This window comes from Spea bombifrons, chromosome 5, assembly GCF_027358695.1.
Source record: "Spea bombifrons isolate aSpeBom1 chromosome 5, aSpeBom1.2.pri, whole genome shotgun sequence".
Taxonomy (NCBI): Eukaryota; Metazoa; Chordata; class Amphibia; order Anura; family Pelobatidae; genus Spea; species Spea bombifrons.
Genome location: NC_071091.1, coordinates 61,932,237 through 61,948,812, shown reverse-complemented (window position 1 = coordinate 61,948,812; position 16,576 = coordinate 61,932,237). Strand labels below are relative to the sequence as shown.

General features: G+C 39.6%; 1 long non-coding RNA gene across 1 annotated transcript; it reads right to left on the bottom strand.

The window, feature by feature from the left end:
* Positions 1-181: 181 nt before the first annotated feature.
* On the bottom strand, positions 182-3,288 carry LOC128498015 (uncharacterized). Its single transcript, XR_008354376.1, has 4 exons — positions 3,183-3,288; positions 2,823-2,956; positions 1,537-1,595; positions 182-635 (listed from the first exon to the last, which is right to left on the bottom strand). It is a non-coding gene; the product is annotated as an uncharacterized LOC128498015 (long non-coding RNA).
* Between the last annotated feature and the right edge of the window lie 13,288 nt (positions 3,289-16,576).

The window sequence follows — 16,576 nt, the reverse complement described above, 5'->3', positions numbered from 1 at the left end:
AGCAACATATGCATCCTGTTATCTTAGCTCAGTCTACTAAACAAAAGCCTGGCTCCTTATCATACTGCCTTGCGGTAGACAATAGAATAGATTCTGTCACCTACATTCATTTAGTATGCTGTAAACTTTATTCTAGCTTAGATGTTGGTGTGAGTCAGTTTAGAAGAAGGTGGTTTTTATTTTAAAATTAACTATTTCATGCCTATGCACATGACAGTACATCCTTGAGTGCCAGAGTTTTGTGTACTATTGCACCTTAGCTTTAAGTATCAGTGCATGGCAGATGAACCTGTCACATAAAGGGGATTTAAATACATAGGTTCACTTTCCAGCGGCAACATAGGAGGATCCCATCACCCTGACTGAGCGAGTGTCAGATCGTGTCTCCTAGTAGGTTTGCCACTGTAGCCAATTTAATTTGCTTGTGTACACTAAATGAGAAATCACGGCTGAACAAGGAGAAATGTTGAAAATGCTACTATAAATGAACCCTAGTCACATATCGGAATTCTTGTGGTAAAGCTACAAATACAAGAGCAGATGTAATTTACAACATATAAAACGGCTGCAATGTAAAACAAGTATTTCAATAAAGGATATCTTCACATTTCTGCTGATACTCCGCAAGCAGGTGGCTGCAAAAAAAAAAAAAAAAAAAAAAAAAAAAAAAAGTTTAGATTGGAACCTCTGTTCCTTCCACATAACAATATACTACTGACCAATTTAATCATCAAGCAGACTGTAAAGAACAGGGTGTTGCTCTGTACATTTGGTATAGACACCAGGGGGTCTAAAGGGACACTTCCCACTCTCATGTACACGTGGAACTCCCACTGCGTTTAACGGGGGCACTTTTCTGACAGAACTGGGGAGAATCTGAGAGAGCAGTATGCATATTAAAGTGTTTAAAGACACTTCATACAGCCCCACCAATGAAGGATGCATACATACAGTAGAGTACTAAATAGTGCTTTAACAGTTCATTTGGGCAAAGTGGGCTATTTGATGTATCACATGCGTTCAATTGAATAATATAATATAGAATACATGTTGATGCATGACAAGAGAACGATGCCTATGAATCTAGAACCAACTCGTTTTATTCATGTTATCTTTCAGCACATGCAGTTGCGTGAAAAAGCATTTGTCCTGTGTTTTTTTTTTTCTTGCAAAGAGGGAGACTTAGAAACCGATGAAACCAAATTTTTGGGCTTCTTCATTTGTCTGATGTGCTTAAACAGGCATAACATCAGGTCAGATGTTAGAAACACTAAACAATCTGACAAACACTGACCATTGACATCAGACTAAAATTGTCAGTACAAAAAGTTCCAAAACACATTCTTGAACACCTTTGGAAATCAGCTATTGATGCATCATTCTGCAAAAGGGTTTTGGTGTGGCTCCACCAAAATAGCTCTCTGTCAGACACAATGACTAACGGATATAATTCTAACTGCCAAAAAATATGGCAAACACTTCTTCACGCAACCGCAAAATAAACAATGCAATAAAAGTTTGGAAAACTGAACTTACTCAGAGTCTATTATCTTTTGTTTGAGTGCAATTAATGCTGCTACATATTCGTTTAAATTCTGCAATTGAAGAACAAGAAGAGTTATACATTGTTGCTTAGGTCTCGACATACAATATACACAAATTATGCACAATACCCTCTTAAAGACTATTACACGAATGTTACTGCAGGTTGTATAGATTGAGGATTTGTTACTAAGAGGGAGTTGACAGAAACGTTGTGATTTCTGCACCTTTAATGCACTATTTTTTTTAAATAAATGGCCAACTTTCTACTGCAAAAAAGGACTGAGCAGAGACCATATAAGGCATAATTCAATGGGTGATGAAATCTTAATGACATCACTATGCACTATATAGGGGTTGGCCATTTTGAATACAAAACTGGAATACAATCAGCGGGTAGATAGATTGATGCTGTCAGTTCTTCTACTACATAATTTTTTTCCCTGGGAATAATTTTTCCACAGTGAAGAAATTTCTGAAGTTAAAAACCGCTTTCTTGGGCAGACTGGTCCTATCTGCAACAAGAACTCACTGCTCCAACATCTTGCGCTTACATCAGCTCTATAAAGATAACCTAAATTCCCTCAATATTGAATGCACAGTAGCAGCACCACAAAGCTTATGTAGTTGGTCTACTGACAGTAGAAACGTGATGCATCTCAACAGACACATTATCTAAATGATTAAGTTTGTCTTCTTCAAAAGTTCAAAATGTTTACTTCTCAAACAGTTCAGTAATTTTTTTCCGGACACCAGGTACAGAATGGTGTAGCCATCACGGTCATAGAACAATGGAATTTGATTAAAGATTTAAACCACAAAGCCCATTTAGCAGACCGACTCCCTTGGAGAGATCTGACACTGTATACAAATTCTAATAAAACGTTTTTAAATGTAATCTCAACCAATGAAATGTCGCAAATGAAATGTCGCTTCCCATTTAACTATTCCATTGGTTGCTAAGGTGAAAATAAATATACTTTGAAATATCAAATACAGTATCTGGCAAGACATTGGATAGGACTTTCAGCTACTCGAGAAAACAAATTAAGGAAAAGTTAGAATATACCGTTTTAAGTGCACTAAACAATAAATGGCATGGGGAGGACTTCAACAGTAACAGCGTAACAACTGCAGCAATAGCTTCTGTTGCATTGTTTGAAACGACACATCTAAATACACTTAAAAATAAGAAAAACCGCTCAGCCTTCACAGGAGAAAGTCACACACATATACACATTAAATAGGAAAATGCCATTGAAACTAATGGCTTCACATACCTGTTGCAAGGCTGTGCAATTCTGACAAGTGCCTGCTGCCTCAGAAGCAATGCCCGCAGGCTTGGAGTGAGTCTCCCCGGGCATCATGATTAAGATCACCGGATTCCTCTGAGCAGAAGTGAAGACCAATTACACTGGGGAGGAAACACATACACATCAGGAACATATACCACAGGAGAGAAACCAGGGCAAAGCAGAGCGCCTTCTCACAACACACTGACAACACGCTGGACAGCTACCGATACCATAATAAACAACTACCCCAAAGCACGCCCGCACCGTAAATAAAGAAACGTTTGACACAAAATCACCGGCATAAAACACATATCTTATATATGGATATTTATTCCCCCTTCTTACTTTCACAGCGTGGAAAATCAAGGAAATGCGCGGGGTTACGGAAGGCTCCTAACCGGCCTAGTACCAGAATTCGCATCGTGCGCATGCGCACAACACCGTGACCGCCATCAATGTGCGCCGGAGTGGGCGCCGCAACTAAGTGACGTCAACAAGAAAATCACCCTCCCACTTTAGACTCCCGCGCTAATCCGTGGGCGGTTTCTGCTTTGATGCGCTCGTTTTGTGAGAGTGCTTGTACACAGAGGGTTTCTTCGTTGCAATGGTGTCTCCGCATGTGATAAGGTAATCGGAGGCATTGGAACATCAGAAACAAGAAGAAAGGTTTTGGAATATTGGCGTCAAAAGTAGGGGGGCACTTTTAAAACTATATATATATATATGGGAAATCCTGCCAAAACACCTCAGAACATTTTCTGATGGTATATCTTCAGGTAAGGTGGGGCACCAAAAATTATACATAAACTTAATTTGAAACTCAAAAAAAAAATAATTATTTCCTGTGACAACTTTTTGTGTACCACATAAGCATTGTCCATTGTGTAGAGTGATTTGGGCCAAATAGATAAATCTTTTTGTTCCATATGGTTACTTGTCAGTGTGCCTGGTATGACTGGAGGCACTGGTCAATCAAATCTATTCCCCTCAAATACTGTATTGTGAAAAAGTACACCATCTTTGGATTCTATGGTTTTAAATATCAGGGCACGAGAGCAACCACCTGTTCCTTATCAGTGTTAAAAATTAGGTGAATACAACCTCAGATAAACAACAGAGCCATACCTGGGAACTTCTGGGTTCCGGCTACCCGGAGCCTTCCCTTTGCCGGACGCGGCCGGGACTGCCCACTGACGGCAGCGGGAAGCACCCCTATTTAAGGAGAAAATGGACAGGGTGTGTCAAGACCCCACGACCCGGAGGATTCGGGTCTTGACCCGGAGAAGCCGTGCTTCACCCGGCAATCTCCGGGTCAAACCCGAAGAGTTCCCAGGTATGCACATAGCATGATTTATTCAACAAAAATAGAGGCAAAATGGAGAAGCCATGTGGGGAAAACTAAGAGCACCCTTACTGCTTCCACAGGAATTAAGAGACTAAGTAGCAGACAGGTGCTACTAATTAAATGCCTTTTATTGATTGGTCGTTAGCAAGTGTGACCACCTCTGTAAAAGTTTAAGCAATTTACGGGGCTGGAGCATTCAGGTCTGTGTTGACACAATGCCAAGAAGGAAAGACATCAGCAATGATCTTAGAAAAGCAGTTGTTGCTGCCCATCAATCTGAGAAGGGTTATAAGGCTACTTCCAAACAATTTAAAGTCCATCATTCTACAGTGAGAAAGATTATACAAAAATGGAAAACATTCAAGACAGTTGTCAATCTTCCTAGACTATAAAGGCCTCAGCAGGCTAATAAAAATGGTTTGGAAAGGTTGCCAGGAGACGGTCTCTTTTTAAAAAGAACATGGCAGCACAGCTTAGGTTAGCAAAGTTGTATCTGAACAAACCACAAAACTTCTGGAACAATGTCCTTTGTATAGAAGAGACCAAAGTGGAGATGTTTGGCCATAATGTACAGCGCCACATTTGGCAAAAAACAAACGCAGCATATCAGCACAACAAACACCTCATACCAACCAAGCACGGTGGTTTTCTTCCTACCTAATGGGGCCATGTACCGTGAAATCTTGGGTGAGAACCTCCTTCCCTCAGCCAGGGCATTGAAAATGGGTCGACAGCATGACAATGACCCAAAACACACAGCTAAGGCAACAAAGGAGTGGCTCAAGAAGAAGCACATTAAGGTCCTGGAGTGGCCTAGCCAGTCTCCTGACCTTAAACCCATCGAAAATCTATGGAGGGAGCTGAAGGTTCGAGTTGCTAGGTGTCAGCCTTGAAAACCTTAATGACTTGGAGAGGATCTGCAAAGAGCAGTGGGGCAAAATACCTCCTGAGATGTGTGCAAACCTAAAATGCAAATCAATTTATAACTTATTTGAAATGCGTTATTCTGGATTTTTTTGTTGGTATTCTGTCTCTCACTGATCAAATAAACTTACCATTATTACAATTATAGACTGATCATGTCTTCGTCAGTGGGCAAACATACAAAATATTGTTTTCCTTCACCGTATACAGGACTATCCAAGCTTCCCGCAGTAGAAGCTCACTGGGGTTGGCCTATCATAATGTATAGTGAAATCGAAGTAAAAACACTCCTGCGAACTGATGTCAGTTCTCCTTTTAGTATATTTAGTTATTGTAGCATTTATTAGATATAGAAAACAAAGAGTGCAAGCCTCCTGCTTCCCTGAACTAGGCAATCAAGTCTACCTAGTGAGGCACACAGTTAATAAAAGTGCAACTAAATCTCTATTAAGAAATCAGATAAGAGTTCATTGGGTTTTAAATTACAGGTTTTGGAATTTGAATAACCTTGTGCCTCCAGGAGGTGTCACTCTTGGAGTAAAGTTTTGCCTCCAATTTCTTAACTAAAAATATGAAAACATTAGCTTGTTAGCATTAACAACATTAGCAATCATTTAATTTTAAAATAGGTATATGCTGGAAATATAGTGATATTTAAACAACCATATATATCTTCTGCTAACATACAACAATAGTATTTTACATTACTAGCAAGGCAAAACAAAATATTTGCATTAAATTGTGGTAAGTCAAAACTATACCACTACACCAAATACTAAGTTACCACTGCATGGGTAGAGCACCTTGGTGTTGGGGGGCATTACTTCTTTATTCAAATAATGTCTCCTCTATACTAAATTTTTAAAAAATGCTAAATATTTAAAATTACTTTTACTTCAAGGAATAGCCTGTCAGGCAAATTAGAGTTATTTGGTGAGGGTTTTAAGCCTTTGAGTACCAGAGGTGCTCACCCCATTAATAAATGTATTATATGAATGAAGTTATAAATACATTTAAATCGCACAAGAAGACCATGTAGGTAAAAGTATGCAACCTATCACAAGGTAGGGGTAGGGTAAATGGGATAAAATTCCAAAAATATCAAGAATAAATATAATAAAGAAGCACAATATAGTGAGGAAATACACATTTAGTAGACCCTGTAGTAGATATGCTTTCTCAACTACAACTCCCTTGTCCTTAATGCTATTCTAGCTGATAGTTATGGTGGTTGTTGACCTCAAAGGCTCATCTGCTTATTTTTTATTTATAAAATTGCATTCAAATACATGTAAAACTACTGCCAGGAGTGTAGAAAAGGCAACTAAGTCGTTCACCCTCACTATACCATATTCAATTCTGCCCATAATTTTAGAGTTGCCTAGGTTGCTGATGTTTACTTTGATTGAGGAGGTTTACTTTGAACGTGCTAACAGGACTTTTCATAAAGTAAGCAATCTACAAAATTGACAATATACTAATGTTTCAGTCAAGACAGCTGGCCTTTATCACTAAATTTCATCAATCGCAATCTCTTTATAAAGAAAATGGTATTAGACTCCAAACCTGGCTAAGCAAGTACTGTTAACAATATGTTCCCACAATAGAACAATATGGAGTTATTGTCAGCATTATTGACCGCTTTGAATGTTTTCCTGAAAAAGTGCCATCTAACTCTTCTCATAGCATCAATTACCAAATGACACTGCAAACCCCTTTCTTTAAATTCTTGTATCATATTCTGTAGCTGTACCTCAGCCATCTTGAGATGTTGCAAAGTACCCACCACGTGTTTTTTTGTAAAGTATGGAATGGATACAAGTCATTGCAATATATCTTCTTGTTAAATAGGGCTACTTAAATGTATTCCATGATACATATATTTTTATATCCAAAAAGTAATAATTGAACTGCAAGAAGGACTCCAGTTCTTCAGCTGCTGGTTCGAAGGAAGTATTAGCATGTCGCCAATAGCAAAAATGTCATCTTGTGCAAGAAAATAGCAATTGATATAAAATATAAATAGATTCATTATACAGTAGTGCAGCCACAATGGATTTTTTGGGCCCTGTAGATAACAGCCAACATCACTACAACCCCTCACAGAATACAAAGAACTCAATAAGGGAACCCTTATACACATCAAAATTCCATAACTATTTCTCCAACCCTACCCTGGAAGCATGCATCATTATGAGGTACTAACTTGAAACATCAGATTGAACAAGTAAAAAGTCCTGATCTGGTCATCATAACATTAATTTATCCAGTAAAATATATATATATATTAAAGGGGTCTGGCAACACTAGAATTAACAGACTAAGACAATCGGATACATTAAGTTACATTACATTCTTCAGAGTATGAAGACAGCTAATTTCCTGAAGCCCATTTGGTATACATGACATGGGAATATTCAAAGAATGATGCCATTCTGATGAGGTTCATATGTTCCTAAGAATGCTTTCACAGTTAAAATTGCTCTAGTAAAGAAGACCTTCAGTACCTCCATTTGCCACTGGAAAAATCATTGGCATGCCTACTTGTCCAGTAAACAAATGTGTTTGTGTAGGCAATGCATCTGTTTTCTAGATGTTCATATTTAAGATGACTTCATCTCAAAATGTGGAAAGATAAACTTGACAAATGTTTCTCTCGTTCCACATTATTTCTGGTTTTACTGTAATGAAACTGGCATGGAGACTTATCAACATATTACTAGTCAGCAAACTACAAATCCAACTGTTTTTAAGCAAAAACTGTAAGGAGAAGTCCCATGCAAAAAATATTGCAGAATCGCAAGGGCCCTACTGCTTCCCTGTGTGTTGCTCACACAACCTTTTGTGTCTTTTGTACCGCACAGGTGAAGCAGAACCCAAGGGAGTCATGTGAATTTATGTCACATCACTGCATAAGTCTGCGAGTGAGAGATCTGCAGTGCAGGAAAGAGGGTGGGGTTGTATACGTGCTTGAGGGAATGAATCTGTGAATGAATGAGTATATGAATTAGTGTATGTGTGATGTGGGGGGCATAGCACAGGGAGTCTGTAATTGACCCCATACTGCTGGCAGCATCAATACACAAGGGGGCAGCTAGCCAGGTTTCAGCATGTATTGGCTGACTTGGAATGATAGGAGTGTGATTGACTGGTAATTATTTGCTGTCAAAGTGATTGCATAAAACATTATTCTGACTATACTAGTGCTCTCCCAGCTAGTCCCAACCTATTACACAATGTTACACGCCACAGTAATATTAGGAACTATGTGTTTTTATATGTATCTTAGGTATGACTAATGCGGTCTTCAAATATACTTTAAAAATGCATGGTATGTCCCTATTTTGAACAAAAAAATATTGATGCTATACAGTTATTACCTGAGCTGGTTTTATTCCCAGTCCAACCCTGTTGTTTTGCATATTATATCCCTGCAGGTTTTAGAGAGTTTGTACAAAATGTTCACTTACTAGGTAAGGGAAGATTAGTGCTAGTCCTAGGATTTCTGGCTCCCTAGAAGAACTGTTTCAGGTATCCCCCTCCACCATGGTACCAAACATAGGAAAAATACTTCAAGATAGTGGCCCCTTTATGCTCAATAACTGTCCCCATATATCACAGCTGGCCCTGGTAAAAATCCATAATTATTTAAAATTCTTAATACCACCTTGAACTTCAATATTTAACAGTTGAAATGTTTGCAAACTCATATTTGGTTGAGAAATTACTTTATCAGATGCAAATCACATTGGACTGAATGTGTTTGGCAAAGGATTTAAGTGATGCATTAAACTGTTGTTTTTATGTTAAGATTGATAACATTCCTGTTAAATTATGTTGCATCATGTATTTCTCACCTAAAAGTTGGAATAATCAGTTTGCAAATGAAGTCTGCGGGCCAGTGATAAACGTTGATTATCCAGCTGTACTCGTAACTTAGATTTTGGTTTTGAAAGTTGCTTATATTAAATGCTTTTATTCTGAACATGATCTTTTGAAGACAAATTTTCAGTTGTATGGAAACCAGTTATTTTAAATCTCCTTCCCCCTCTATACACACTATACCCATTGTATATGATTTGGTGTATAGATAAGTGTGTAATAATACCCATGCATACCCATTTCCAAACTGAAAGTTTTCCAGACATCCATTATGACCGGTGTTAAATGTGTTATTGTAACTAAGTAATGCTGTGGCATGTCCTACATTTGAAATCTGATGTTTTTATTTGTGGAGACATGGTTACAGAAAAAGAAGGTATACAGGTTTATTAAATTGTTCTGCATGTTAACACTAAGAGTAGAAGCAGCACTTGGCATTTTGTCCTGCTAAAACTTTAAGCCCCATACATGATACACTACCTATAAAATATTTATATTCATAAAATCCGGTTTATTATAAATACTATGAGCCTCCATCATCCCCATCAGAAGACAATTCCAAAAAGCACAATGTCTTGGTTTAAGTAAGGCAGTGGTATTATATTTTGCTTAGATGGTGAGCAAATTACAAGGGGGAGCAGAGCCAATGCTTTAATCTACTTAGAATTTGATTAACCTGATTTAAACATGTGAACTCATATTGATAGTAAAGGAAGATCCCTGGGCATGAAAACATCATTGAGCCAAAAGAGGCACTACCATCTTGGTGGTCGACCCTGGCCTAGCCAGGCCAGTCAAGGATATTTAGTAAGCTGGACACTTAGGCTACTTATCCAACATCAGCACGAGCTTAGCTTTGTTTCACTTCATTTATACCAGTTTGTTACTGTGTGTAATTTAAAATTATTCCACTGATTGTAACCTCTCTATGGAATCTGCTGGCAATAAATAAATGTAATTAGGGAGCCGGCAGAAAGTTAGTGTTGGTTTTCGGGGGAAACATTTTCTTAGTATTCAGCAAAATTTATCCGTCTCCATCTTTAGTTCAGATGAAATTTGTCCAACATTTTCGTTTTTGGAAATCCTATACGTTCATCAGGTTGCCATGGAAACAAGACATAAACATGTTGAAAAGGGAATTTGAGACCAATGGATGGAAGAAAGAGGGACAAAATTAGCTTAGAGTTAGAGGGTTAAGGTTGAGGCTGCAGGATGAGGCTCACCAAGTCTCACACAGAAGAATCGCAATTTGTAAACTGCTCAGATGGAGCACAACAGTGTCCAGGGGAGTAACTAGAAGCCTCAGGGCCCCGGTGTGAGAATCTGTTAAGGCCCCCCACCCCCAACCCAATCTACCACCTTCTCACATTATCTAACCCCTCTCCCTCCCTTCTCACATTATCTACCCTCTCCCTACCCCCCCTTCTCACTATCTACCCTCTCCCTACCCCCCCTTCTCACTATCTACCCTCTCCCTACCCCCCTTCTCACTATCTACCCTCTCCCTACCCCCCCTTTGTAGGTCACTTACCTTGCAGTCCTGTGGTGGGGGCGCAAGGCCTCTGTCTCGCTGCTCTGCCGCGGTGCGCACAGCTTCACTGCTGAGCGCCGGCATATGACGTCCTTTTCCGGCGCTCAGTGTGAAGCGCCGGCCCCCGAGACAGACGCCTCACGCTCCCAACACTGCAGTCGGGGCAGCGCTGAGGCAGGCGGCGGCGGCAGCTGCAGCAGAGGAGACTGAAGGGGGCCGAGCGGTTGCTGAAAACGACCGCTCGGCATCCCTTGGGCCCCCTGTTCTGCCACTGGCAGTGTCACATAAAGCAGTCTGCTCTGCTATTATATAGGCTCCCTTCATTACTAGTCTGTTTCTTTGAGAAATGCAGCACAGCTATTGGACGAGTCCTCAGCATGATGTGACCGGAGTGAGCTGATTGGACAAACAGAGATGAGCTCGCTTAATATCCCTCCTCTTAGTGCAGGCAAAATGGCAAGATTCTTATTGTTGCCAAAATGACCAACGCGGAGTCGGAACAAATGAATAAAGATTTTCGTATTGTGCACATTTGTTTTTTTGTTTCTTTCGTCCAATGTTACATTCATTGGTTTGGTAAGATTCAGTGAAATTGCCCAAATGTTGCAAGGAAACAATCTAGAGAGTCACCAAGTAGCCAGAAATGAAGCCTAGTAAACTGTAGCACCCTTTTCTGGTATAGTGTGTACAAGCTTACATCATTGGCAAGAATATGCCAAACATTTAGTTATGGCTGAATAGACACATTGTGTATAGGTACATGTTTCATCATGAGACATGGCCTATGTACAGACGCAGTGAGTCTTTTTTAGAAATCATTTTTAGTTATAAAAAAAGTTGGAAAGTGCTTATCCACAGAATAGTTGGCAGGTAATAGAAAATATAATGTGGTTTATGAAAATAATAAAAAAAATCTTACTAAAATCTTATTTTTTAATACTACTTTATTAAAATGAAGGTTAAAAAACTAAAAGCAAAGTCTACAATCTTGCATGTTTTGACAGATGATATAGTAAATTAGATAACAGATGACAGAGTGACAGAGCGATATCACTAAAACATATAATAAATGTAAAAACAAAGTCCTTAATGGAGCATGGAAACCACTCACTTCATCTGTAGCTTTGTGGTTTTCTGAAAAATCATTACCACAACACACAAATCCAGCATATTTCGTCATTGCCACCTTGTGACCTTCAAAAATTCCATTGTGCTAAAAAATACCTATTTGATTTGAAGAAGGAACAATAGTAGTAGCCATAGCTACATGAACATGTAAGTAAACACAACAGACCACATTGCTGAGAGATACATGCGGAACTAAAATTATCATCTGTTCTCATCTGTCAAGAGTGCTCAAGATAAACATACGTACGTATGTATGTTCTGGGGTTATAAATCTGGAAAATCATTACAATAAAAGTTATGAGAGGCAAAATCACACTTGGAAATGCTGAGAGCATGTTATCTCAGAAATGTGACATCTCAGCTGTTAAGGCAATCACTAGAACTGTATGAGACGTGTGGAAAGAAAAATACAATACAACTTGCTGAAACATGCACACTATAGGATTTATTCACTAAAGTTGGAGTTGGCAGGAGAGTTGTAGTTTCAATACATCAGGTTCACTATACATTAGGTAGGTCTCTGTGAACTTTTACTGCAATGTTTGATTCACCTTGTATAGTTCAATCAGTGAAATATGCAGGAGAAACATGGTTGGGATTATCTTTCATTGTGTGTAGTGGATTTAGTCAGTTGAAACCACTGCTCTTCTGCCAACTCCAACGTTAGTAAACCCCAATTTTAATATACCAAATTATACACTTGCAAGAGCTGGATCTTCCTCACTTCCATACCAATAGGTCCTATCAGTGCTAATTTTGTATATTTTAATGTTATTGGTAATTTTGTATTCTCCCTTCATTGTAAAGACACTATAGAATCTGCTGGGGTTCTGTAAATAAAATGTACCCAATATACAATTAGTTGTACCACCAACACCAGAACAAGTACCAGATCAGGTGGGAGTCTTGAAGGATTTTTGAGTCTCTAATTGCTGTCTTGGTCTTTAGACACAGGACTCTCTAGTTGGATACAGACGTGAAGACAGGAGACTGTGAAGCGATCAACTGGAAGGCAGTAGGATAACACGGACAGGATCTACTGGCAGATAGCAGGAGTAACTGGCAGACATATCTGGCTTCAACCCATGGCAGAGACCTATAGCAGAAAAATCAGGGTTGGTATAGCCAAGGTGATGCATAGCCGGGGCACAACACGGTACACAGGGATTAGCTAGAGGCATAAATAAAGTACAGTCCAGGGTCAATAGCCAGATAATCACAATCCAAATGAGGTACCAAAGGAGTGAGGACAAAGCGAAAGTACAGCCAGGAGTCAAAATTATCATGTGCACACTCCAGGAACAAACAAAACAGAGGTCATGAAAATAGGACTTCAGCAATGGACACTGGGAGCAATCCAGTAAGGCATAGAAATAAAAACTGTGAATATGGCCTGCCAAAAGAGACAAATACTTTTATACAATCAGCTCAGCCAGTCCGACAGGCACCTCCTAATCGCAGGTAGTTGTAACTTTAAATATATATATATATGAACTTACTTAGACTTTCACCAGCACAATGTATATAAAACATGTCCAACTTGGACCTTGTTGTCCACATATTTAATAGTATATAAAATTGTAACTATGACAATATACACAGCAATTTTAAACACTGCAGACGTTCTTTTAACCAAACTACAAAATGAAATGAGATACAGATAGAAACATTTTGGAAGACTTTTTTCAATTGAATTGACTTTTTCTGTTTTGGGTCATTTCCATGGGAGTTCAAATCCACTGATATGACTAAAAAGATTAATATTAATCTGGCTGAAAGAAACATAAAACAGACTTAAACAACATAGCTGTAGTTTATTTTTGAGGAAGACTCATTTGTACGGGAAATAAAGCCTAAAACACATGTATCAATGAAAACGAACTGATGATGAATTATATGTTTTTGAGCATAAGCAAATACATGGTTTTAGCACGCTGTGATCACAAACACTTATGGTGCTGTAGCATATGGCTCAAACCACAGTTGAACATCTTCCCAGGACAGAAAATTTGAGTACATAGTCTCCAGGGAATTGAGAGCTAAACACTATTATTTTGTGAAAGAATAATATATAACATTCACATTTTAATTTTTATCAGATATAACTCTATATGTAATATACCTGCTTTGTTTAGTAGAGTTGGGGAGGCACTTTCTTCCATGTAAGTGCTGCACAAAATGTTTTGTGATTGCAAAACGGATGCCTTAGTTTTATGACTAAGAAAGAAATAAACTTTTCCTGTAATACTACTGAATGTGTGAACTGCCTTATTAAATGTATATGAATGTATAAACTGCCTTATTGGGCCCATTCTTGCCGCCTTTTCATTGGCACAATTTTCTCCTTAGTCTTGCCCACCTTCCTCATTGATTCCTCACCACTTTGTTAAACCGTACAGCAGTTGTACATTTTCGGTTTGTTGGTGCTGAGATACCAAAGTAGAGACACAGGAACAATAATCTGGTCACTGTTGTTTCCTTATGTGCACCTCTAACTTGCTTACCATATTCTATTTTGGAGTAATAACTATTGAGGTTTATTGCTTCAGCAAAGAGTTCACGGAACACAAAGCCTTTCATCAAATAAATTGACCCAATACGTTGGTTGTTTTTCATACACAGGAGGCAACTCTTCTATTTATAATTTTGGACAAAGTGGTGTATGTAAAAATGTACGATATGTTATAAAATAATTAAAATCATAACCCAATTTAAATCAGCGGTTAAACCATACACACAATTCTTTTGTGTTGTTATAGCTTTTTAAAAGCTTAGCCCAGTTTTGCTCTTTAAATCTTGCCAGTACACTTACATAAAAGCAAATTATTACAGGACGTATCAACTATTCAATGTACAAAACTGATTCTGCAAACAGCATAGCTAAAAGTTAAAATTAAGTAACAGCACTGACAGATAAAAAAAATACTATATATATATGTATGTTTTAGATACCAACCTATAATGAGAGCAGCCATCTTATTTATTAAGTTATTACTTAGTTACATCCAGGAGCAAAATGCCCAGCAGGGTGACATAATAATGTCTTTGTGACCTTGTACTACAAGGGTAGCAGGCACCTGACAGATGAACAGATTTTTTGCGTGTGTGTAAGTATGAGTGTGCGTGTGTGAGTACTGGGAGTCTCAATCCAGTACTGTTTCACTGGCAGCAGTCTGGTTTGTCTGCCTTTGTAAGGATGGGAGAAGAGATGGGGATAGATTACATTAAATTGTTCATACTGTCCTCTTTGTCAAAGATCTCAGCTTCTATAAAGAAATATAGTCCGATACTTGTAAACCAAATGTCCCCGAAACAAATACACAGGCTGGCAAACAGTAATAAAAGAGTTTAGTTATGATAAATAGAACAAAATGATAATACAAGTTTTGTAGATGAAGAATAATAAAAAAACACTAATTAATTGAGTATTACATCATTGTATTACACTGTTTTCCTGTCCTGCATACATAGTGTGGTAAAGTGTATGGGAGAGTGGTTGATGGGATATATATCTCACCTGGTTACCTCAGCCAGGCATGGTAGCAAACCCAGGTGCTCTCAGGTGAGGCTTCCTAAGCTCGTTACTGGGGAGGAAGCCTTAAAAGAGAGGGCTGTTAGGTTTGCAGGGGAAGGGAGAACCTGAATGAAGGAGCAGCTACAGCCAGCGCTGCAGCCCACCATGTATGAAGCTTTACCCCATACAAAACTGGTTACTTTGCTTTGCGTCAGACCTTAGGCTGCTAGAGAGGTATCCTGCTGTTTAGTTAGAGCCGGACAGGCTTATAGTTTGTTTTGTTTACAAGGTGCTCTGTGACTACAACATCTAAATAAACGCGCTTTTACGTTGGAAACCTGTGTGAAGACTGTCATAGCCGCCCCATGCGTGAGCTGTCCCCTACAATTGGTGGAGAATGCGGGTACAGTTGTGCTAGGAGCAACGGCAGGACAAAACACAGCATCTGAATTTTGTGGACATTTAAAGGGCCGGAAGCATATGTCCTGAGTGAAGGCTGCAGCACTGTAAGGCCCATCCGGCACAATGGAGGAAGTGATAAAGCAGCTGATACAGGCTAACCTGAGACATGAGCAGGCCTTGGAACAGCAACGGAAGTTTCATGCAGAGGCTTTTCACGCCCAGCAACATGCGCAACAGCAGACCATGGCCCAACAACAGGAAACGAATCGCCTGTTAATGGAGCAGATTGCTGCGCTCAGAGAGACTGTTGTGGCTCAGCCCCAACAAGTGGAGGCAAGCCCCCTTGAGACTGTTAACGTGAGGAGGGCCGTTCAGCGGGGCTTACAAAAAATGACACCCGACGACGATGTTGAGGCATACCTCGCTGTATTTGAGAGAGTGGCGGAGAGAGAGAGACTGCCAGTTGCAGAGTGGGCAGAAGTGATTGAACCCTTCCTGACTGGTGAACCGCAAAAGGCCTACTATGACCTCGGGGAGCAGGATGTCCGGGACTTTACAAAACTAAAAATGGAGATCCTTGCTCGCCTGGGTGTTACGCCCGCTGTTCGGGCCAAGAGAGTCCACTGTTGGAAATACACCATGGACAAGCCTGCCAGGTCCCAGATGTATGATCTGATTCATCTTGTACGCAAGTGGCTGGAACCAGAATCCACTACACCAGCCCAGATTGTGGAAAAGGTGGTAGTGGACCACTACCTCCGCGCCCTCCCGGCGGAGCTACAACGGTGGGTTGGGCATGGAGACCCCAGAACTGCTGAGCAGCTTGTCAACATGGTGGAAAGGTTCATAGCAACCGAGGACTTCCTCCGTGAGGTCCCTGCGGCACCAACACCTTCCAAGACTGTCAGACCCGCGACATCTTTGGGTAAGAGAGTTCCAGCTGGAGGTGTATGGAAAAATGTGAGAGAGAGCAGGGCTCTAGAGTTTGGGCAAGGGCAAAAGACTGATCCTGA